We start from the raw sequence: 24,628 nt of genomic DNA, 5'->3' as shown, positions 1-24,628 counted from the left end.
TTAGTTAGCCCGGATTAGCCAGCCTCCTAGAGGCCAATCATGGGGCAGGTGGTGGCTGCAGGGGACTAAGAAAGAGGACGGTTAATATCTGCAGGGGACTAAGAGATAAGTGTCGATGTTTAGCACTGAGTGTGATGTGTGTAGCACTCTTGAGAGTGTTATGATGCTCTTCCTGGTCTTCGTGAAGGTCACCATACACGAGATACATCAAAAATTGTTATAATCATAACCATAATTTTTAATGGGTGGACGGGTAAGCCAGCGGAAGGCCTCGGTCAGATGACCAAACGCTCCAGCTGCGGTTAAGACCCACGCCAGGAAACACTTGTCCTGTTTCCTGACAAATCTTACTTAACCTAAGCATGCACGAGTGTTTTGCGTTCAGTGGTGGCTTTGCCATGACAGGGACGCAACAAGAAACACATCGTATGTCTACTGACATACGAATGTGGAAGATATTGGTTGTGTCTCACACGAACAGGAAGGAGCAACCAGTGATGTGCAGGGCCATGTGTCTGCTGGTGGCTAGCAGCACTGGTGGGTTGTTGCACTCTGTATTAGTGTAACAGGCATATATTGTATCTTGTTAAAATATTGGATACTAGCTGTTCACAGTGACCTTTCTTGGTGTAGATGGCACGATAATCTTACCTAGCTGTAAAATAGAAGCTTGTAAAAGGTTTTGCATTCTGCAGGATTGCTGGTCTCTGTGTCTCACGAACGTGTAAGGTATATATTACAAACTTATACTTACAAACTTATACTTACAGGTATATCACACAAACGTTACACATAACACTCAACATAGGGCAGGTATATCATACGAACATAATACTCAACATAGGGCAGGTATATCATATGAACATAACACTCAACATAGGACAGGTATATCATACGAACATAATACTCAACATAGGACAGGTATATAAACATTATACTTACAGTCAGTATAAATTTTGCGTTCCTGTTTTTAATCAGTTCTTATTCCTACTAATATATATATATATATATATATATATATATATATATATATATATATATATATATATATATATATAATATATATATATATATATATATATATATATATATTCCAATTTGAGACCTGGTGTAAGACCGAGCAGCGGAGTGATGATCCTGGAACCTTCACCACGTAACATATTACAGCTGGGTAGTACTACAGCCACACCTCAGCTGGTGCCACACCTCAGCTGGTACCACACGTCAGCTGGTGCCACACGTCAACTGGTGCCTCACGTCAGCTGTTACGAGGCCAGATAACGTACGATCGGTCAGTCAGAAAAACGTCTTAAGACGCCAAGTTTTTACCCCGCAATGATTTCACCATTTGTTAGGAGGAGGTGGTGGGAGAGGTGAGGTGGGAGGAGGGAGAGGTGAGGTGGAGGAGGGAGAGGTGAGGTGGGAGGAGGAGAAGAGTATGACACATTTTTTCAGTGATGTACGTGGAAGACAATTAAGGGCCTAATACCAAATCTGCTACTACGGTAGTACTAGTAGAAGTAGTAGTAGTGGTTGGTAGTAGTAGTAGTAATAGTAGAAGTAGTAGTAGTAGTAATAGAAGTAGTAGTAGTAGTTAGTAGAAGTATTAGTAATTAGGAGAAGTGGTACCTGGAGGTTACCTGGAGGTTATTCCGGGGATCAACGCCCCCGCAGCCCGGTCCATGACCAGGCCTCCGGATGGATCAGGGCCTGATCAACTAGGCTGTTACTGCTGGCCGCACGCAGTCCAACGTACGAGCCACAGCCCGGCTGATCCGGCACTGACTTAAGGTATCTGTCCAGCTCTCTCTTGAAGGCAGCCAGGGGTTTATTGGCAATTCCCCTAATGCTTGATGGGAGGCTGTTGAACAGTTTTGGGCCCCGGACACTTATGGTGTACCAATGGCGCCCCTACTTTTTATTGGGGGCATTTTGCATCGCTTGCCCAGTCTTTTACTTTCGTAGGGAGTGATTTCTGTGTGCAGATTTGGGACCATTCCTTCCAAGATTTTCCAAGTGTAGATTATGATATATCTCTCCCTCCTGCGTTCCAACGAGTACAAGTCAAGTGCTTCCAAGCGTTCCCAGTAGTTAAGGTGCTTGACAGAACTTATACGTGCAGTAAAGGATCTCTGTACACTCTAGAATGCTTCCATCTTCCTGATTATTGCGGCCGCAGCAGCAGTTGTAGCAGCAGCAGCAGCAGCAGCAGTAGTAGTAGTAGCAGCAGCAGCAGCCAGCAGCAGCAGAAGTAGCAGACAGCAGCAGTAGTTGCAGCAAGCAGCAGCAGCAAAAGTAGCAGCGACCAGCAGCAGTAGTAGCAGCCAGCAGCAACAGCAGCAGTAGTAGCAGCCAGCAGCAGCAGAAGTAGCAGCCAGCAGTAGTAACAGTATAGCAGCCAGGTGCAGTAGTAGCAGCCAGCAGCAACAGCAGCAGTGGTAGCAGCCAGCAGCAGCAGAAGTAGCAGCCAGCAGCAGCAGAAGTAGCAGCCAGCAGTAGTAACAGTATAGCAGCCAGGTGCAGTAGTAGCAGCCAGCAGCAGAAGTAACAGCCAGTAGCAGAAGTAGCAGCCAGCAACAGCAGCAGCAGTATAGCAACCAGGTGCAGTAGTAGCAGCCAGCAGCAGAAGTAGCAGCCAGCAACAGAAGTAGCAGCGAGCAGCAGAAGTAACAGCCAGTAGCAGAAGTAGCAGCCAGCAACAGCAGCAGCAGTATAGCAACCAGGTGCAGTAGTAGCAGCCAGCAGCAGAAGTAACAGCCAGCAGCAGAAGTAACAGCCAGCAGCAGAAGTAGCAGCCAGCAGCAGAAGTAGCAGCCAGCAGCAGAAGTAGCAGCCAGCAGCAGAAGTAGCAGCCAGCAGCAGCAACAGCAGCAGATAGCAACCAGGTGCAGTAGTAGCAGCCAGCAGCAGAAGTAGCAGACAGCAGCAGCAACAGCAGCAGATAGCAACCAGGTGCAGTAGTAGCAGCCAGCAGCAGAAGTAACAGCCAGCAGCAGAAGTACAGCCAGCAGCAGAAGTAGCAGCCAGCAGCAGCAACAGCAGCAGATAGCAGCCAGGTGCAGTAGTAGCAGCCAGCAGCAGAAGTAGCAGCCAGCAGCAAAAGTAGCAGCCAGCAGCAGAAGTAGCAGCCAGCAGCAGTAGTAACAGTATAGCAGCCAGGTGCAGTAGTAGCAGCCAGCAGCAGAAGTAGCAGCCAGCAGTAGAAGTAGCAGCCAGCAGCAGTAGTAACAGTATAGCAGCCAGGTGCAGTAGTAGCAGCCAGCAGTAGTAACAGTATAGCAGCCAGGTACAGTAGTAGCAGCCAGCAGTAGTAACAGTATAGCAGCCAGGTACAGTAGTAGCAGCCAGCAGCAGAAGTAACAGCCAGCAGCAGTAGAAGTAGCAGCCAGCAGCAGTAGTAACAGTATAGCAGCCAGGTGCAGTAGTAGCAGCCAGCAGCAGAAGTAGCAGCCAGCAGCAGAAGTAGCAGCCAGCAGTAGTAACAGTATAGCAGCCAGGTGCAGTAGTAGCAGCCAGCAGCAAAAGTAGCAGCCAGCAGCAGCAGAAGCAGCATCCAGCAGCAGTAGTAACAGTATAGCAGCCAGGTGCAGTAGTAGCAGCCAGCAGCAGAAGTAACAGCCAGTAGCAGAAGTAGCAGCCAGTAGCAGCAGAAGTAGCAGCCAGCAGTAGTAACAGTATAGCAGCCAGGTGCAGTAGTAGCAGCCAGCAGCAACAACAGCAGCAGTATAGCAACCAGGTGCAGTAGTAGCAGCCAGTAGCAGAAGTAACAGCCAGCAGCAGAAGTAGCAGCCAGTAGCAGCAGAAGTAGCAGCCAGCAGTAGTAACAGTATAGCAGCCAGGTGCAGTAGTAGCAGCCAGCAGCAACAACAGCAGTGGTAGCAGCCAGCATTAGTAACAGTATAGCAGCCAGGTGCAGTAGTAGCAGCCAGCAGCAACAGCAGCAGTGGTAGCAGCCAGCAGCAGCAGAAGTAGCAGCCAGCAGTAGTAACAGTATAGCAGCCAGGTGCAGTAGTAGCAGCCAGCAACACAACAGCAGCAGTATAGCAACCAGGTGCAGTAGTAGCAGCCAGCAGCAGAAGTAACAGCCAGCAGCAAAAGTAGCAGCCAGCAGAAGTAACAGCCAGCAGCAAAAGTAGCAGCCAACAGCAGCAGTATAGCAACCAGGTGCAGTAGTAGCAGCCAGCAGCAGAAGTAACAGCCAGCAGCAAAAGTAGCAGCCAGCAGAAGTAACAGCCAGCAGCAAAAGTAGCAGCCAGCAGCAGCAACAGCAGCAGTATAGCAGCCAGGTGCAGCATATATTTTAAGGTGTTCAGTATTTCAGAATATATTGTCCAGGATTATAAACAACGTTGAAAAGAGAAGAGGATTAACACTGCCTCGTTATAATAAAATCCCAAGCTCATACTGCCTGCCATTTTTTTATTTCGAGTTGTTGATTTTGTTCAGCCAATGTATTCTTGTGATCTTGTCTGTTGTATTTTGTGTGTATATATATATATATATATATAATATATATATATATATATATATATATATATATATATATATATATATATATATATATATATATATATATATATATATATATATATATATATATATTTCAACAAGTCGGTCGTCTCCCACCGAGGCAGGGTGACCCAAAAAAGAAAGAAAATCCCCAAAAAGAAAATACTTTCATCATCATTCAACACTTTCACCACACTCACACATTATCACTGCTTTTGCAGAGGTGCTCAGAATACAACAGTTTAGAAGCATATACGTATAAAGATACACAACATATCCCTCCAAACTGCCAATATCCCAAACCCCTCCTTTAAAGTGCAGGCATTGTACTTCCCATTTCCAGGACTCAAGTCCGACTATATGAAAATAACCGGTTTCCCTGAATCCCTTCACTAAATATTACCCTGCTCACACTCCAACAGATCGTCAGGTCCCAAGTATCATTCGTCTCCATTCACTCCTATCTAACACGCTCATGCACGCTTGCTGGAAGTCCAAGCCCCTCACCCACAAAACCTCCTTTACCCCCTCACACACACACACACACAATACATTGGCTGAACAAAATCAACAACTCGAAATTAAAAAAAATGGCAGGCAGTATTAGGTGTGTTGTATTTTCTGGGTTGTAGATGATTTTTATGATTCAGTCTGGGCGAGTGGGTCATGTATTTTCTTAAAGAATGCTAGGTGGAAGAATGGGGAATGGTGCCAGGTGGAAGGATGGGGAATGGTGCCTGGTGGAAGAATGGGGAATTTTGCCAGGTGGAAGAATGGGGAATGGTGCCAGGTGGAAGAATGGGGAATGGTGCCAGGTGGAAGAATGGGGAATGGTGCCAGGTGGAAGAATGAGGAATGGTGCCAGGTGGAAGAATGGGGAATGGTGCCAGGTGGAGGAATAGGAAATGGTGCCAGGTGGAAGAATGAGGAATGGTGCCAGGTGGAGGAATAGGAAATGGTGCCAGGTGAAGGAATGAGGGATGGTGCCAAGTGGAAGAATGAGGAATGGTGCCAGGTGGAAGAATGGGAATGGTGCCAAGTTGAGAAACGGGAATGGTACCAGGTGGATTGTTGGGTAGGGGAGCCGGGTGGAGCGTTGGATATTGAAAGGGGAGCTAGGTGAAGCGTTGGATAGGGGAAGGGGAGCCAGGTGGAGTGTTGGGTGGGGGTAGGGGAGCCAGGTGGAGCGTTGGGTGGGGGAAGGGGAGCCAGGTGAAGCGTTGGGTAGGGGAACAGGAGACAGGTGGAGCGTTGGGTGGGGGAAGGGGAGCCAGGTGGATCGTTGGGTAGGGGAAGGGGAGCCAGGTGGAGCGTTGGGTAGGGGAAGGGGAGCCAAGTGAAGCGTTGGGTAAGGGAAGGGGAGCCAGGTGAAGCGTTTGGTAGGGGAAGGAGAGCGAGGTGAAGCGTTTGTAGGGGAAGGGGAGCGAGGTGAATCGTTTGGTAGGGGAAGGGGAGCCAGGTGAAACGTTTGGTAGGGGAAGGGGAGCCAGGTGAAGCGTTTGGTAGGGGAAGGGGAGCCAGGTGCAGCGTTTGGTAGGGGAAGGGGAGCCAGGTGCAGCGTTTGGTAGGGGAAGGGGAGCCAGGTGCAGCGTTTGGTAGGGGAAGGGGAGCCAGGTGAAGCGTTTGGTAGGGGAAGGGGAGCCAGGTGCAGCGTTTGGTAGGGGAAGGGGAGCCAGATGCAGCGTTTGGTAGGGGAAGGGGAGCCAGGTGTGATTAATGTATTTTATCATTGATTTATTTTAGGGATTCTTGGAGATTTATTTTTCTCAGTTTGTGGGAGGTGGGTGTGTGTGTGTGTGTGTGTGTGTGTGTGTGTGTGTGTGTGTGTGTGTGTGTGTGTGTGTGTGTGTGTGTTGTTTGTTTTTAATCCGAGGGTTGATACAGTGGGTGGGTCGTGGGTTGTTAGGGTAGGTGGGTCGTCGGTTGGTAGAATGGATGGGTCGTGAGTTATAAGGGTGGGCGGGTCGTGGGTTGATAGGGTGGGTAGGTCGTGGGTTGATTGGGTGGGTGGTTGGGTAGGGGGTTGCCACTCCCCCCCCCCGCTCCAAACTTCTAGCAGCTGACACAACAAATCAAGGGTGTTTCTGAAAACCTTCACCACATGACTTTCCCCACCTCCTCTCTCCCATTCCCCTCTCCCCGTCCCCCCTCAGCCTCCCCCTTCACCCCCTATGGGTTTTTATCCTGGGTGGGTTTATTTTGGTCGTGCAAATTAATGATTTGGGGGGAGCGGAGGCGTTCTCCAGTTATTTGGTAATTTGTCTCTGCCCTGTGTGTATGATGGCGCTGGTGTCGTCTGCCCTGTGTGTATGATGGCGCTGGTGTCGTCTGCCCTGTGTGTATGATGGCGCTGGTGTCGTCTGCCCTGTGTGTATGATGGCGCTGGTGTCGTCTGCCCTGTGTGTATGATGGCGCTGGTGTCGTCTGCCCTGTGTGTATGATGGCGCTGGTGTCGTCTGCCCTGTGTGTATGATGGCGCTGGTGTCGTCTGCCCTGTGTGTATGATGGCGCTGGTGTCGTCTGCCCTGTGTGTATGATGGCGCTGGTGTCGTCTGCCCTGTGTGTATGATGGCGCTGGTGTCGTCTGCCCTGTGTGTATGATGGCGCTGGTGTCGTCTGCCCTGTGTGTATGATGGCGCTGGTGTCGTCTGCCCTGTGTGTATGATGGCGCTGGTGTCGTCTGCCCTGTGTGTATGATGGCGCTGGTGTCGTCTGCCCTGTGTGTATGATGGCGCTGGTGTCGTCTGCCCTGTGTGTATGATGGCGCTGGTGTCGTCTGCCCTGTGTGTATGATGGCGCTGGTGTCGTCTGCCCTGTGTGTATGATGGCGCTGGTGTCGTCTGCCCTGTGTGTATGATGGCGCTGGTGTCGTCTGCCCTGTGTGTATGATGGCGCTGGTGTCGTCTGCCCTGTGTGTATGATGGCGCTGGTGTCGTCTGCCCTGTGTGTATGATGGCGCTGGTGTCGTCTGCCCTGTGTGTATGATGGCGCTGGTGTCGTCTGCCCTGTGTGTATGATGGCGCTGGAGTCGTCTGCCCTGTGCTGTGTGTATGATGGCGCTGGTGTCGTCTGCCCTGTGCTGTGTGTATGATGGCGCTGTTGTCGTCTGCCCTATGTGTATGATGGCGCTGGTGTCGTCTGCCCTGTGTGTATGATGGCGCTGGAGTCGTCTGCCCTGTGCTGTGTGTATGATGGCGCTGGTGTCGTCTGCCCTGTGCTGTGTGTATGATGGCGCTGGTGTCGTCTGCCCTGTGCTGTGTGTATGATGGCGCTGGTGTCGTCTGCCCTGTGCTGTGTGTATGATGGCGCTGGTGTCATCTGCCCTGTGTGTATGATGGCGCTTGTGTCGTCTGCCCTGTGCTGTGTGTATGATGGCGCTGGTGTCGTCTTCCCTGTGCTGTGTATGATGGCGCTGGTGTCGTCTGCCCTGTGTGTATGATGGCGCTGGTGTCGTCTGCCCTGTGTGTATGATGGCGCTGGTGTCTTCTGCCCTGTGTGTATGATGGCGCTGGTGTCGTCTGCCCTGTGTGTATGATGGCGCTGGTGTTGTCTGCCCTGTGTGTATGATGGCGCTGGTGTCGTCTGCCCTGTGTGTATTATTATTATTATTACAATCAAGGGGGAAGCGCTAAACCCGGAGGATTATACAGCGCCTGGGGGGGGGGATGTGGAAGGCATTCAGGCTTAATTTGGGGAACTGGAGCACAGATCCAATTCCCTAAATCAAGAGCCCCTCACCAACATCAAGGAACCTTCCTTGAGGGGCCCTGTGTGTATGATGGCGCTGGTGTCGTCTGCCCTGTGTGTATGATGGCGCTGGTGTCGTCTGCCCTGTGTGTATGATGGCGCTGGTGTCGTCTGCCCTGTGTGTATGATGGCGCTGGTGTCGTCTGCCCTGTGTGTATGATGGCGCTGGTGTCGTCTGCCCTGTGTGTATGATGGCGCTGGTGTCGTCTGCCTTCCCTTGCTTGTTCACTTGTGTGGTGAGGGAGGCAGGATATGTATGACAGGTACGTAGGATGTGTATGACAGGAGGTAGGATGGGTTGGACAAGAGGTAGGGAGGATGGGTAGGACAGGAGGTAGGGAGCATGTAATGTAGAGAGAAGATATGCATATTGGAAGAGGGAGAAGATACCTGGGAGGGAGAAGATACCTGGGAGGGAGAAGATACCTGAGATGGAGAAGATACCTGAGATGGAGAAGATACCTGAGATGGAGAAGATACCTGAGATGGAGAAGATACCTGAGAGGGAGAAGGTACCTGAGAGGGAGAAGATACCTGAGAGGGAGAAGATACCTGAGAGGGAGAAGATACCTGAGAGGGAGAAGATACCTGAGATGGAGAAGATACCTGAGAGGGAGGAGATACCTGAGATGGAGAAGATACCTGAGATGGAGAAGATACCTGAGATGGAGAAGATACCTGGGAGGGAGAAGATACCTGGGAGGGAGAAGATACCTGAGAGGGAGAAGATACCTGAGAGGGAGAAGATACCTGAGAGGGAGAAGATACCTGAGAGGGAGAAGATACCTGAGATGGAGAAGATACCTGAGAGGGAGAAGATACCTGAGATGGAGAAGATACCTGAGATGGAGAAGATACCTGAGATGGAGAAGGTACCTGAGAGGGAGAAGGTACCTGGGAGGGAGAAGATACCTGAGATGGAGAAGATACCTGAGATGGAGAAGATACCTGAGAGGGAGAAGGTACCTGGGAGGGAGAAGGTACCTGGGAGGGAGAAGGTACCTGGGAGGGAGAAGATACCTGAGATGGAGAAGATACCTGAGAGGGAGAAGATACCTGGGAGGGAGAAGATACCTGAGATGGAGAAGATACCTGAGATGGAGAAGATACCTGAGATGGAGAAGATACCTGAGAGGGAGAAGATACCTGAGAGGGAGAAGGTACCTGGGAGGGAGAAGGTACCTGGGAGGGAGAAGATACCTGAGAGTTAGAAGATATCTGGGAGGGAGCAGGTGTGGGGAATTTTTTTTAACATTAAGTATAAGGCAATGTACAGATACCTTTTATCCAATACTTAAATACTTACAGCGGCTACTGTAGCGTATCGTACACAAGTTATAACATTCCAGCAGCTAGTCTAGTGTTTTCTAACACATTTTTCCTGGATCTGACAGTTAGCTAGCACATGGGTATCTAATGTTGCTGTTAGGTGGGCAGGGCACAAGTAAACTTTCCCATATGTTTTCTTCCGAGCCACGGGATCTAACCCAGGACAGGTCGGGGATGGGGGGGGGGTAAGTATGAGTGAAAAGGGGGTTGAAAGTGACGGAGAACATGACTGCATTGATGGGAAGGGCTAAACCCGTGAGGGGTCATAGAGTGCCTAGGGAAATGGGGAGTCAGTTAGGTTCGATTCGAGGAGGGGAAAAGAAGGTGCAATTCCTTAGTTCCAGCGTCCCCTCACAGGCGTCAATGAACCTTCCTTGAGGGGTTCCAACACCTCTTATCTCCTTGCAGGGAGGTAGAGGGGTTGGAGGGTAAGGAGATAGTTATTCAGGTAAGCAAGCAAGCAGGTAGTTAAACAAGCAGAGTAGCAAGCAGACAGGTAGTAGTGTCAGTTGTTGTAATGACAAGTAGGCAGATAGCTTGAATAGGTAGAGAAGGTTGGCAGTGTTGCAGGTGTGGCAGTGTTGCAGGTGTGACAGTGTTGCAGGTGACAAGTTGTTCATAATTTCGTGGTTCGTTAATGTAAAATACATACATATACGCTCGTAAGTCGAGTGAGTGTTGTTATTGACTGTGTGCGCCCCGCCATTCATCACTAGCAACACCTACACTATAAAATCATTCCTAGCAACACTAATAAAACACACTTCCACGTCATTGTGGTGGATATTTTCTCAAGATGACAAATCTGGCGAGGGTGGGACAATATATATGAGAGGAAGACTAACTGAGCATCTTGCTCAGAGGTATATGTCAACAACTGAGTGTGTTGAATGTAGTGTATGGTCAGCAGGCAATACAGTGGCAATATAAAACACACGTAGAAGACAAGCACATTTTTATTAAATGTTTCGACCTAAATATTGATTAGTTTTTATTTAATGTGGTTAAATGGAGGTAGTAAGGAAGGTGTTAATGGGTATTACTTGTTAGACAGTGGTGAGAGAGCCTTCTGGTTTGTTATCCCTGCCTCAAACATTTAAATAATAGTTGGTAGTCCTCGAGCAAGATAGTAATAGTCTTCACCATATACTCTCGCTGGCTGGCTGTGTCATGTAGACTCTCCTCTTGTTCTCTTTTATTGCCGGAGGCGTAGCAAGGACTGTTGACAAACATGTAAAGAGGAACTCTGGCAAGCTTTATCAAGTCTACAGTAAAGGTCTTGCCCTTGTGTTGTGTCCCTTCACATCTTTGTTGCTGTTGATGTTGCTTGCTTCCCTCTCTTACTGTTATTGCTGCTGCTGTCGCTGTTGCTGCTCCTTCTTCCCCTGCTGCTGCTCCTGCCCCTGCTGCAGCTGCAGTAAGTGGATGTTTATATGAGTTGCCACCTTCCTGCTCCTCCAAGTGTTTATATTTCTCTATATATAGATCGTACCCAGCCTTCCACCAAGAGGGGGTTTCCATCTTCAGCACACGTCTCGCCTCACACGTACTCGTGCTTACCAGGTATAGGAAATTCAATCGTCTGCACTCAGATAATAACAGTCCTCACGTGTACTCGTCTAGTAACCATCCTCTTCTGTATTTGTTGACTACTTCATTGTTTGTGTGTCGTTACGACCGCTTTTTATACAATATTTATATTTCTGAAGTTGAGTGCAAGGATGCTGCAGTTATCCCCAGCAATCATGCATTACATAGCAATGATACTGCAGTCGCCCCCAGCAATTATACCTCCCACACCAAGGATGCTTCAGTCGCTACCAGGAGTCATGCATCCCACAGCAAGGATGCTGCAGTCACCCCCAGCAATCATGCATCCCTCACAAACGATAGTCACCCCTGTAATCATGCATCCCCCCCACCAAGGATGCAGTCACCCCCAGCAACCATGCATCCCCCCACCAAGGATGCTGCAGTCACTTCAAGCAGTTATGTATCCCCCACCAAGGATGCTGCAGGCACCCCCAGCAATCATGTATCCCCCACCAAGGATGTTGCAGGCACCACAGCAGTCACATACCCCCACCAAGGATGCTGCAGTCACCCCAGCAATCATGCATCCCCCACCAAGGATGCCGCAGTCACCCCAGCAATCATGCATCCCCCACCAAGGATGCTGCAGTCACCCCCAGCAATCATGTATCCCCCCACCAAGGATGCTGCAGTCACCCCCAGCAATCATGTATCCACCACAAAGGATGCTGCAGTCACCCCCAACAATCATGTATCCCCCCTCCAAGGATGCTGCAGTCACCCCCAGCAATCATGCCTCCCCCAACAAGGATGCTGCAGTTACCCCCAGCAACCATGTATCCCCCACCAATGATGCTGCAATCACTCCCAGCAATCATGCATCCCCCACCAAGGATGCTGTCACCCCCCAGCAATCATGCATCCCCCACCAAGGATGCTACAGTCATCCCCAGCAATCATGCATCCCCCACCAAGGATGCTGTCACCCCCAGCAATCATGCGTCCCCCACCAAGGATGCTGCAGTCACCCCAGCAATCATGCATCTCCCACCAAGGATGCAGTCACCCCCAGCAATCATGCACCCCCCACCAAGGATGCTGCAGTCTCCCCAGCAATCATGCATCCCCCACCAAGGATGCTGCAGTAACCCCAGCAATCATGCATTTCCCACCAAGGATGCAGTCAACCCCAGCAATCATGCATCCCCTACCAAGGATGCAGTCACCCCAGCAATCATGCATCCCCCACCAAGGATGCAGTCACCCCAGCAATCATGCATCCCCCACCAAGGATGCAGTCACCCCAGCAATCATGCATCCCCCACCAAGGATGCAGTCACCCCAGCAATCATGCATCCCCCACCAAGGATGCAGTCACCCCAGCAATCATGCATCCCCCACCAAGGATGCAGTCACCCCAGCAATCATGCATCCCCCACCAAGGATGCAGTCACCCCAGCAATCATGCATCCCCCACCAAGGATGCTGCAGTCACCCCAGCAATCATGCATCCCCCACCAAGGATGCTGCAGTCACCCCAGCAATCATGCATCCCCCACCAAGGATGCAGTCACCCCAGCAATCATGCATCCCCCACCAAGGATGCAGTCACCCCCAGCAATCATGTATCCACCACAAAGGATGCTGCAGTCACCCCCAACAATCATGTATCCCCCCTCCAAGGATGCTGCAGTCTCCCCAGCAATCATGCATCCCCCAACAAGGATGCTGCAGTTACCCCCAGCAACCATGTATCCCCCACCAATGATGCTGCAATCACTCCCAGCAATCATGCATCCCCCACCAAGGATGCTGTCACCCCCCAGCAATCATGCATCCCCCACCAAGGATGCTACAGTCATCCCCAGCAATCATGCATCCCCCACCACGGATGCTGTCACCCCCAGCAATCATGCGTCCCCCACCAAGGATGCTGCAGTCACCCCAGCAATCATGCATCTCCCACCAAGGATGCAGTCACCCCCAGCAATCATGCACCCCCCACCAAGGATGCTGCAGTCTCCCCAGCAATCATGCATCCCCCACCAAGGATGCTGCAGTAACCCCAGCAATCATGCATTTCCCACCAAGGATGCAGTCAACCCCAGCAATCATGCATCCCCTACCAAGGATGCAGTCACCCCAGCAATCATGCATCCCCCACCAAGGATGCAGTCACCCCAGCAATCATGCATCCCCCACCAAGGATGCAGTCACCCCAGCAATCATGCATCCCCCACCAAGGATGCAGTCACCCCAGCAATCATGCATCCCCCACCAAGGATGCAGTCACCCCAGCAATCATGCATCCCCCACCAAGGATGCAGTCACCCCAGCAATCATGCATCCCCCACCAAGGATGCAGTCACCCCAGCAATCATGCATCCCCCACCAAGGATGCTGCAGTCACCCCAGCAATCATGCATCCCCCACCAAGGATGCTGCAGTCACCCCAGCAATCATGCATCCCCCACCAAGGATGCAGTCACCCCAGCAATCATGCATCCCCCACCAAGGATGCAGTCACCCCAGCAATCATGCATCCCCCACCAAGGATGCTGCAGTCACCCCAGCAATCATGCATCCCCCACCAAGGATGCAGTCACCCCCAGCAATCATGTATCCCCCACCAAGGATGCTGCAGTCATCCCCAGCAGTCATGCATCCCCCGCCAAGGATGCTGCAGTCACCCCCAGCAATCATGCATCACCCCACCAAGGATGCTGCAGTCACCCCCAGCAATCATGCATCCCCCCACCAAGGATGCTGCAATCACCCCCAGCAATCATGCATCCCCCCACCAAGGATGCTGCAATCACCCGCAGCAATCATGTATCCCCCACCAAGGATACTGCAGTCACCACCAGCAATCATGTATCCCCCACAAAGGATGCTGCAGTCACCCCCAGCAATCGTGTATCTCCCCACCAAGGATGCTGCAGTCACCCCCAGCAATCATGCAGCCCCCCACCAAGGATGCTGCAGTCACCCCCAGCAATCGTGTATCTCCCCACCAAGGATGCTGCAGTCACCCCCAGCAATCATGCATCCCCCACAAAGGATGCTTCAGTCACCCCCAGCAATCATGCATCCCCCCATCAAGGATGCTGCAGTCAGCCCCAGCAGTCATGCATCCCCCACCAAGGATGCAGTCACCCCAGCAATCATGCATCCTCCCATTTAGGATGCAGTCACCCCCAGCAATCATGCATCCCCCACCAAGGATGCTGCAGTCACCCCAGCAATCATGCATCCTCCCATTTAGGATGCAGTCACCCCGGCAATCATGTATCCCTCACCAAGGATGCTGCAGTCACCCCCAGCAATCATGCATTCCCAACCAAGGATGCTGCAGTCACATCCAGCAGTCGTGCATCCCCCACCGAGGATACAGTCACCCCAGCAATCATGCATCCCCCACCAAGGATGCTGCAGTCACCCCCAGCAATCATGCATCCCCCACCAAGGGTGCAGTCATTCCCAGCAATCATGCATCCCCCACCAAGGATGCTGCAGTCACCCCCAGCAATCATGTATCCCCCACCAAGGATCTTGCAGTCACCCCCAGCAGTCATGCATCCCCCACCAAGGATACAGTCACCCCAGCAATCATGCATCCCCCCAGCAAGGATGCTGCAGTCACCCCGAGCAATCATGCATCCCCCCACAAAGGATGCTGCAGTCACCCCCAGCAATCATGTATCCCCCACCAAGGATGCTGCAGTCACCCCGAGCAATCATGCATCCCCCCACAAAGGATGCTGCAGGCACCCCCAGCAATCGTGTATCTCCCCACAAGGATGGAGTAACCCCCAGCAACCATATATCCCCCACCAAGGATGCTGCAGTCACCCCAGCAATCATGTATCCTCCAAGGATGCTGTAGTCACCCCAGCAATCATCCCCCACCAATGATGCTGCAGTCACCCCAGCAATCGTGTATCCCCCACCAAGATGCTGCAGTCACCCACAGCAATCATGTATCCCCCACCAAGGATGCAGTCACCCCAGCAATCATGTATCCCCACCAAGGATGCTGCAGTAACCCCAGCAATCATGTATCCCCCACCAAGGATGCTGCAGTCACCCCAGCAATCATGCATCTTCCCACCAAGGATGCTGCAGTCACCCCAGTAATCATGCATCCCCCAACAAGGATGCTGCAGTCACCCCAGCAATCATGCATCCCCCACCAAGGATGCTGCAGTCACCCCAGCAATCATGCATCCCCCACCAAGGATGCAGTTACCCCCAGCAATCATGCATCCCCCACCAAGGATGCTGCAGTAACCCCCAGCAATCATGTATCCCCCACCAAGGATGCTGCAGTCACCCCCAGCAATCATGCATCCCCCACCAAGGATGCTGCAGTCACCCCAGAGTACACAAATCTTTCCTACTGCCGGAGCCACAGTTATTTAACAAATGAAAATTTACTGACAGATCTTAAAGAATCACTGTTGATTCATCATTATGCCAGAATAAGTAAAAACAACGAAAAAATGGATGAAAAAAACACGTGATTACAACCAGTGTAGAGACAGGTGCCCTCATGAATTTCCGAAAAAAAAATGCAAAAGAAACCTCGCATGACTATAACACATGTTTGAGGTAACAAATGAAGCCTTGAGGGCAGAGAAAGCCTTAGCCGAGGGCTTTGTCTTGCAAAACTCCCGGTCACGAGAAGCCTTGGTGTTAAAATAGTGCATTTAGGGAGTACGAGGGCTAAACGTGTCAGATTAACCACTGTATAAACTAATTACCTTGTTATACTATAGTGCCTGAAATGTCATTGGCTCTATTTGTTTGTTAAAAGTTGGTTAGGTTTGTCAGGAAACAGGACAGGTGTTTCCTGACGCGGGTCTTAGATGACCCGCAACTGGAGCTTTTGGTCATCTGATCGAGGCCTTCCACTGGCTTACCCCTCCACCCCTTTAAAAGTTAATGGTTATTATTATAACCAATGAAAGCTAATTCTACCCGTTTTTTCTTCTCTGTCGTCTGAAGGACGCTATTGGGTGTCATACTGCATCATGCAGGACGGGTGGGCCTCTTACAGTAATGAAATCTGTCAGCCTGTACTGACAGACTTCAGCCAGGCAGCTGCTGTATCAGTGACTTCTGTAATTTAATGGGCCAAAACGGAGCGAAACGTCATCGTAAGTTTCGTTCTCCTGTGTGCGGGTTATTTGTGTATTGTTGCAGTCACGGTATTGTGCTTGTTGTTCTTTATACATACTTCTAATGCCTCTTAACGTGTTAATTTTATTTCCTTAAGGAAGATGACTTCAGTAAGAAGAAAGTTTTCACTTACCTAGTCTACCGGTAGTCGATTCATGGGGCCATTCCGCGACCAGGTCCCAGAGCCCTTCGATGATGACCTATCAATCAAACGTATTTCAAAAACCGACCTGAGACAACATAAGTGTGAGAGGCTCAAGACTGGTCAGCTACCTCCCAGTATATATCAGGGGGATTGTGAAGGCTTACTCAGCCCTGTCAGCTCCTAAGTAAGGAATTGAAAACGCTGGCTCCTCCTCCTGTAAAGAAATGATGGAAAATATAATAAGAGAAGGTAACATTTTATTCCATGATTTCAAGCATAAATGCAAAACACTTAAACATGAGAATTAATCTTATTTGAGAGAAAAATGAAATATAAAAAATGATACTTGAATTCAAAGCTAATTTGTACAGATGTAGTTGTAGAAGGGCGTGTCGATGTTGTTGACACCGCGCGTTGAAGATTGTCGAAACACTGAAGCCATCACTACTGTTCGTGACAAAAGACTGTTTCCACTATACAATTCTGCCTGGTTTAGCGCTTATTTTTCGTTGTAATAATACAATTCTGCCAAGGTGAACTTCTGATCACTACAGTGCTGAAAATGTTGGATAGTCACTCTTATCACAAGACAGGTAGTTACGCTGGGTGTGTAGCTGGCTAGGGTGATCGGTTAAGTGGGGAAGGGGGCGGTTGGATCGTAGGTATGTGCGGCTAGCTCACTAGATCTTTGCCAGATCCCTGCTGTCCTTCACCTCGCCCGTGTCAGATGATCCACGCCGACAAATCAAGGCTACAATTAAGAAATAGTTACAACCTGCTCGCTTAATCACTCACACGATAGGCGTACAGCCTTTAAAAGAAATGGTGAGGATTAAAAAGTGACGTTAAATTCAAAGCAAGGCAGGAATAAACTTAAGTGTACAGCCCTAACTAAGAGTGAAGCTCTTAAGACAAAGAATAAGATATATAGTACAGGAGTGGAGCGCATACTTGTAGGTTTGATGGAAGCAGGCAGTCAAGTGATTTCTCCAATGGTTGGAGAGTCACACATGACCTCCCACCGGGTGAAAAGAGGAGGAGGAGGGGGGGGATAATGGGAGCTAGACACACCACCTGCCTTAACTAGCAGACTGCCAACAAACATCACCATACATTCATAATTTCCATACTCCTATATTGAACTTTTCCCTCACAGGGATTACCAGTAGACACTTGGCTGTTTTCAGGGAGGAGCTGGACAGGTACCTAAAGTCACTATCGGTTTACGTGCGGCCATCAGTAACAGCTTTGTTGATCAGGCCGTGATCCACCTTGAGGCCTGTTCCTGGACCGGGCCGAGGGGACGTTGACTCCCGAAACCCCCTCCAGGTACACTCCCCCTTCCTCAATCTGGGGGACCCCCCCCCCCCTCCCGTGTGAAAGGTGCTTATATTTGGTGTCACATCCTGAGGTAATTTTCCTTCTGCTGTAATTGTGGGGTTTTTAGTACCAGAGTGTTGCTGTGTGATGGTAAGTTGGTATGATGTGTGAGGTGTAGCAGTCATTGGCATCGCTTGCGACTCGTGTTGACATCAAAGTGCAGTGGGTGTTTTTCAACAAGTTTGTCGGCTAGTTTAAACACCTTTTGCTTTGATGTCACATCAAAGGTGTGTGTGACTGTAGCAACGCATATACTCAATGCTAAACTGCTGATGAATTTTGTATTACATTTTACCGCTTAATGGTATTTTGTTGCAGAGTATTTTAGTGTGACAAAGCGTTATATTTAGGTAGTTGTTGCTGCACCACGCCCACACTATAGACCACGCCCACACTAAATCTGTCCATACTTACTTGGCTTATATTTTATCGCTTCACTTAGTCATGTCGTTCTTGATATTAAATCTTGTAATTATGACGACGTGGGTATTGTGGGTATAGGCACTCATACGAATGAGTAATGGGAAGCACTGTGAATACCATGAGTATCCTGGATGTGAACACTTGTGGGAATGAGTAATGGGCGACGGTATTAGAGTTTGACATAAGCGAGATCGTCTTGACGACCATGCAAGACTAGTCCGAATATTGTTTGTAAGACCTTGTGTAAGTGCGCTCTCTTATCCCATTCCTCTCCACTTCCCCACCATCTTAAGCATCACCCTTCCCCAGCATGGTACCCAGCCATGGTGGCACCGCGCGCGCGCGCGCACACACACACACACACACACACACACACACACACACACACACACACACACACACACACACACACACACACACACACACACACACACACAATTACAAACAGGGAACATAGCACTGCATCTGTGGGTACCAGTAACAATCATCGATAACAATTGTGCTTGCATGAAGGTGAAGTGTGTATCGTCAGTTGTCTTTGTCAACCAGTAACTAATACACATTTCACCCCCCACACACGAACACCCCCCCTATGACACACCTATCTTCCCCTCACACACACACACACACACACACACACACACACACACATATACACATACACGCTTACCTGGGTATGATAGGGTATGAAGAATCAGACACATATGCAACATCTGGGTATCGTTTTTGTAGACGTTTCATCATCCAGTGGCTTTATCAATACAAATTCAATGGCAAAGTAGGATTTCCACCTCAGCCTGGTTGTTCAGGCGTTGATGCACCAGGAAGCCTGGTCTGGGACCGGGCAACACAGGCATTAAACTTCGTAAACATCCTTAAGGCATCCATAAAAAAATTGTATCACTATATAGTAGTGTGCAAGAATTCTGTTGGTGCTGGTAGACTTGATTGAAATACTAGAACGTAAAGAATGAGCACTGCAGCAGGCCTACTGGTCCATGCTAGGCAGGTCCTAGGAGCTACTTATCTCCTGCAAGCCCTCTCCGGTCACTGGCACTGAAGTGCCAACGTGGGTATGCTATCTGCAAACATGAACAGCCTGATTGATCAGGCTGTTAACCAGGCGGCTTGATCAGAAGAAGCAGCAGGAGCCTAATCCACAGGAACACGTCCATTAGTGGCTTGAAGGTAAATGTGGCAAGATGGCAACTTATGAGATTACAGCCGCTGAAATATTTTTTGCACCAAAAAAGTGAAGTTGTGAGCGTATGTTATATTGCACTTGGCAAGTTTTGGTGTTCTGTCATGTTAAACTTGGCCCACAAGTTAGCTGCGTCTCTTGGCTCTGCTGCTCCTGTGTGCCATGGTGCTGCGATGGTGGCTGCTGTGTGACTAGTGGAAGGTGCTGTGGTGGTGGGTGCTGTGTGGCTAGGGTGGTGGGTGCTGTGTATCTGTGGTGGTGGGTTCTGTGTGACTGTGACTGTGGTGGAGGGTGCTGTGACTGTGGTGGAGGGTGCTGTGACTGTGGTGGAGGGTGCTGTGACTGGTGGAGGGCGCTGTGTGGCTGTGATGGAAGCTGGATGGTTGGGTAGTTGGTTAATTGCGTTTTATGCCTATCGTCCACATGAGCCTCATTAAGGCTGCATACAATCTGTTCACCACCAGTCAGGAATACAATACCGAAAACAAACATTTAGAGTAAACTCTCAGTGTATGAGATGCACCTTTCCCTGTACAGTATATATCCTGGGGAGGATGAGGCTGTGAATAATAATAATAATAATATATCTTTATTTACTACAAGTACATGTACAAGGTATACAGGCCTAGCTGACATCAATGACATACTGCTGTATAGAAAGCCCCTTGTTATTATGGAGCATTTCTGGCAAATTAGGTCGGTGTCTCAGGATGCGACCCACACCAGTCGACTAACACCCAGGTACCCATTTTACTGATGGGGAACATAGACAACAGGTGTAACGAAACACGCCCAATGTTTCTACCCTGGCTGGGAATCGAACCCAGACACCTCGCCGTGTGAAGCGAGGTTGTGTATGTTATCCATGTGTCAGAGGTAAAGCCTATCAGGGGTGAGAGTAAGGTCTCTCCCCAGGTCCCATCCCAGTTCTCCCCCCCCCCCATGACCCTCCCCAGGGACACTGGATTAGTCCACAGGAAACTTTCACAAGCCTACGTTGGGCAGTGCTTGGGAAAAGTGTGTAAAACTGAGTAAACCAAGAAGGATTGGCCTCACACCGGACTGCTGTGGTTGAGGAATCCTGGAAACCCATCACAGGTGTGTCATAGCATTTACCTACATCGTTAACGCCACTTTTCACCTGTTAGCTAACATCGCCAATGATTCGACTCGCTAAAATACGGATTAGTGTGTGTGTATACACTGAGATACACACCAGTGTAGGTACAAACATGTTGAAAATAGTATAAAATGCTGACAAGTTGATGATTAAGACATGTGCAACAGTTGGGTGTCTTTATTGATGAAACGTTTCACCTACACAGTAGGCTTCTCTAGTCGAATACAGAGGCAGGTGTAATAGTGAAATGAAGATTATGTAATCAGTCCATCAACTTTAAAGAAATAGTATTTGTGGTGGTTAGTCCCTCAGGAGTAAACACGAGTGTGGGTGTAGTAAACACGAGTGTGGGTGTAGTAAACACGAGTGTGGGTGTAGTAAACACGAGTGTGGATGGAGTAAACACGAGTGTGGATGGAGTAAACGCGAGTGTGGATGGAGTAAACACGAGTGTGGATGGAGTAAACGCGAGTGTGGATGGAGTAAACGCGAGTGTGGATGGAGTAAACGCGAGTGTGGATGGAGTAAACGCGAGTGTGGATGGAGTAAACGCGAGTGTGGATGGAGTAAACGCGAGTGTGGATGGAGTAAACGCGAGTGTGGATGGAGTAAACGCGAGTGTGGATGGAGTAAACGCGAGTGTGGGTGGAGTAAACGCGAGTGTGGATGGAGTAAACAAGAGTGTGGATGGAGTAAACAAGAGTGTGGATGGAGTAAACAAGAGTGTGGATGGAGCCAGTGAGGGTGACAAAAAAGGGCACTCGGGTTATTTTGAGAGATGATAGTAATGTGTGTGTGTGTGACATTCAAGATTTAGTACTACGTAAGCTTACATCACAGTTTATAACGCGCAGTGTGCACTTGCTACCGCCACTGTGCACTTGTCTATGCAATTATTCACAAAGCGTGCACATTGTAGAAAGAGATCGTTTACTACCCATATAATCAGTGAAACATTTAACCTGCTGAGAATGTCTCAAAGTACTTGAAATGTACTCTGTGGAGGGAAGGAGAGAGAGATACCTGACAGCATATACATGGAGAGAGAGACCTGATACTATCATATACATGGAAGATACTACAGAGTCTAGTCCCAAATATACGCCCTACCTTAATAAACTACTGGATAAATATGGGAGGAAGTGTAAAATAAATCCAACAAAAAGCAGAGGTCTCGTACACACGCTAATATAACACTACGTTAACATTGCAAGACCAACCTGCTACCAGCAGATATCAGAAAAATTACAGGAACGAGTGTAGAAGTTTCCAGGGTGAAAGTTGAATCACTTCCTCCGCTAATTGCTAGATCAACCAGGCTGTGATTGCTTTGTGAGCCAGCAGGCCGCTAGCAGCAACAGTATGATTGAGTAGGCACTCAACTTGGGCAATCTTGGCGAAAACCGGGGCTGGGTGTGTAGAAACACTCTCAAACTCTGCCATGGGTATTTCATTTAATATTTCAGACTCGTTTTTAAACTCTTGTTGTTGTACAAAAAAAATAACTCCCTAATTTGTTGTACAAGACAAAAGTAACTCCCTAATTTGTTGTACAAGACAAAAGTAACTCCCTAATTTGTTGTACAAGACAAAAGTAACTCCCTAGTTTGTTGTACAAGACAAAAGTAACTCCCTACTTTGTTGTACAAGACAAAAGTAACTCCCTAGTTTGTTGTACAAGACAAAAGTAACTCCCTAGTTTGTTGTACAAGACAAAAGTAACTCCCTAGTTTGTTGTACAAGACAAAAGTAACTCCCTAGTTTGTTGTACAAGACAAAAGCTACTCCCTAGTTTGTTGTACAAGACAAAAGCTACTCCCTAGTTTGGCTTGATGCATATATTAATATTTGCGTTACCCATAAAAGCAGATGATTAGGATAAAATACCTAGCAGTAAAATAGGTACCTGGATGTTAGTCGACTGGTGTGGATCTAATCATGGGGACAAAATTGACCTAATTTACCCGAAATGCTGTGCATAACAAGGACTTTCTATGTAGTAGTATGTCATTAATGCCAGCTAGGCCTGTATATCATGTATATGTACTTAAGAAATAAAGATTATTATTATTATCATTAATATTAATGGCTGGACTCAGTATTTTTAGTTCTGACGAGCCCGACACTGGCTTACCTGGAGATGGAGTATACTTGGAGGGTGTTCTGGGGGTCAACGCCCCCGCGGCCCGGTCCATGACCGGGATTCCAGCTTGGATTCCAGCTCAACATGGCTTCTAAATGGTGATACATTCCTAACATTTTCTTAACATTGCCTTTCTCCGCCTCTCATTAAAACATTCGTTGGCTGCATGAATATAGTAACCTTCTTGTAAAAGGCCAGACACTTTGAACTGTTCCTCATTTACTGAACTACGGCACATTATTGGGTGAATAATATGGACTGTATTCTGGAAGTACCAAGAGCCTTATTGATCAGGCCATCAACCAGAAAGTCTGGTCTAGGACCAGTGACCCTCGGAAGCAATTATAGATGACCTACAAGTATTCTTAATTATAAAATGTTCTTTTTGAGAGAGAGAGAGTGAGGAGAGATCAGGAGGCAGGGTTCAGGTGGGTGCAAGGTGGGTGAGGGTTTATGGGTCAGGCGCGAGGCTTTGTTAAAAGGAACTGCTACGTCACGCACGTATAAAACCCACTAGTCCCATCCACGCACGTCGCATGCGCACACACGCATACCTACACACGTCGCGTTCACATACACACACAGCGTGGGCACACACATACTGTGGGCACAGACGAATATAAAGACACGTAGCCACGCACACCTCCATGTGTCGCACGCACATGTTCCTACGTACACACACGACGCATGTTCCCCTCACACCCAATACAGCCTGCAAACGAGCCTTGATATACGTAAATATCCATCATATTGCAGAGGTATGAGTTGCAAGGACATATTCTCTATTTAACAACCATTTTGTGTTGGATCAACCAGGCTGTGATGAATATGTGGGTCAACGGATCACCAGCGGCACCAGCCTGGTTGACCAGACAAGCAACAGACAAGCCTGGCCCAGGGCCGGGCTGCAGGTGCAGGAAAACTCTCGAAAGTCATCAAAGATAGAGGTATTTCACAGGCATGCGCCCCTCAGCTGTGTAACATGGCGGTCCACACACAATACACATAGGACAAAAGAAGAACGGGAGTGATAAAATACTGACTGGATATGTACCTAGGATAGGTACATATCCGGCGTCTAATGCGATGTTTACAGCTTTCACAGAGACTCGCCTGAAAGACGGTTTTAATAGCAAAGTATGGATTCCTGGGTAGAAACTGTTGTACATACATTAATGATTAGCTTTTATATTCACTTGTTTTATCGCTTCTTTTTCACTTGTTCCTGCACTGATTTTCACTTGTTCCTGCACTGATTTTCACTTGTTCCTGCACTGATTTTCACTTGTTTCCTGCACTGATTTTCACTTGTTTCCTGCACTGATTTTCACTTGTTCCTGCACTGATTTTCACTTGTTCCTGCACTGATTTTCACTTGTTCCTTCACTGATTTTCACTTGTTTCCTGCACTGATTTTCACTTGTTTCCTGCACTGATTTTCACTTGTTTCCTGCACTGATTTTCACTTGTTTCCTTCACTGATTTTCACTTGTTTCCTGCACTGATTTTCACTTGTTTCTTTCACTGGTTTTCAGTTGTTCCCTCCACTGACTTTCACTTCTTTCCTTACTGATTTTCACCTTTTTCTACGTCTAGAGAAACTAACACTGAATGCTGCGTGTGGATTCACCGATTTGTGTTGCTGGGCGTTGGATATCATCTGACCCTCGTCTCTTGGACTAATTAGACTGACTTTCCTGTTTTTCTGGGTCGTCTTGTGTATATGTATCCCATACTATACGCACTCTTGAATTTGCGCATTGGGTTTGTGTTTGAGAATTCGGGGAAACGCTGTATAGAAATTTACGTATTTTAACGACAGATACATAGCGCCTGTCATCGACTGCTTCAGACATTGATAGCCGTTGTCAAGAACAAAAGGGCACAATACCGTAACTGGGACAATACACAAAACCC

The sequence above is a fragment of the Cherax quadricarinatus genome, chromosome 45 (genome assembly GCF_038502225.1).
Source record: "Cherax quadricarinatus isolate ZL_2023a chromosome 45, ASM3850222v1, whole genome shotgun sequence".
Taxonomy (NCBI): Eukaryota; Metazoa; Arthropoda; class Malacostraca; order Decapoda; family Parastacidae; genus Cherax; species Cherax quadricarinatus.
Note: the sequence above shows the minus strand (reverse complement) of the source record.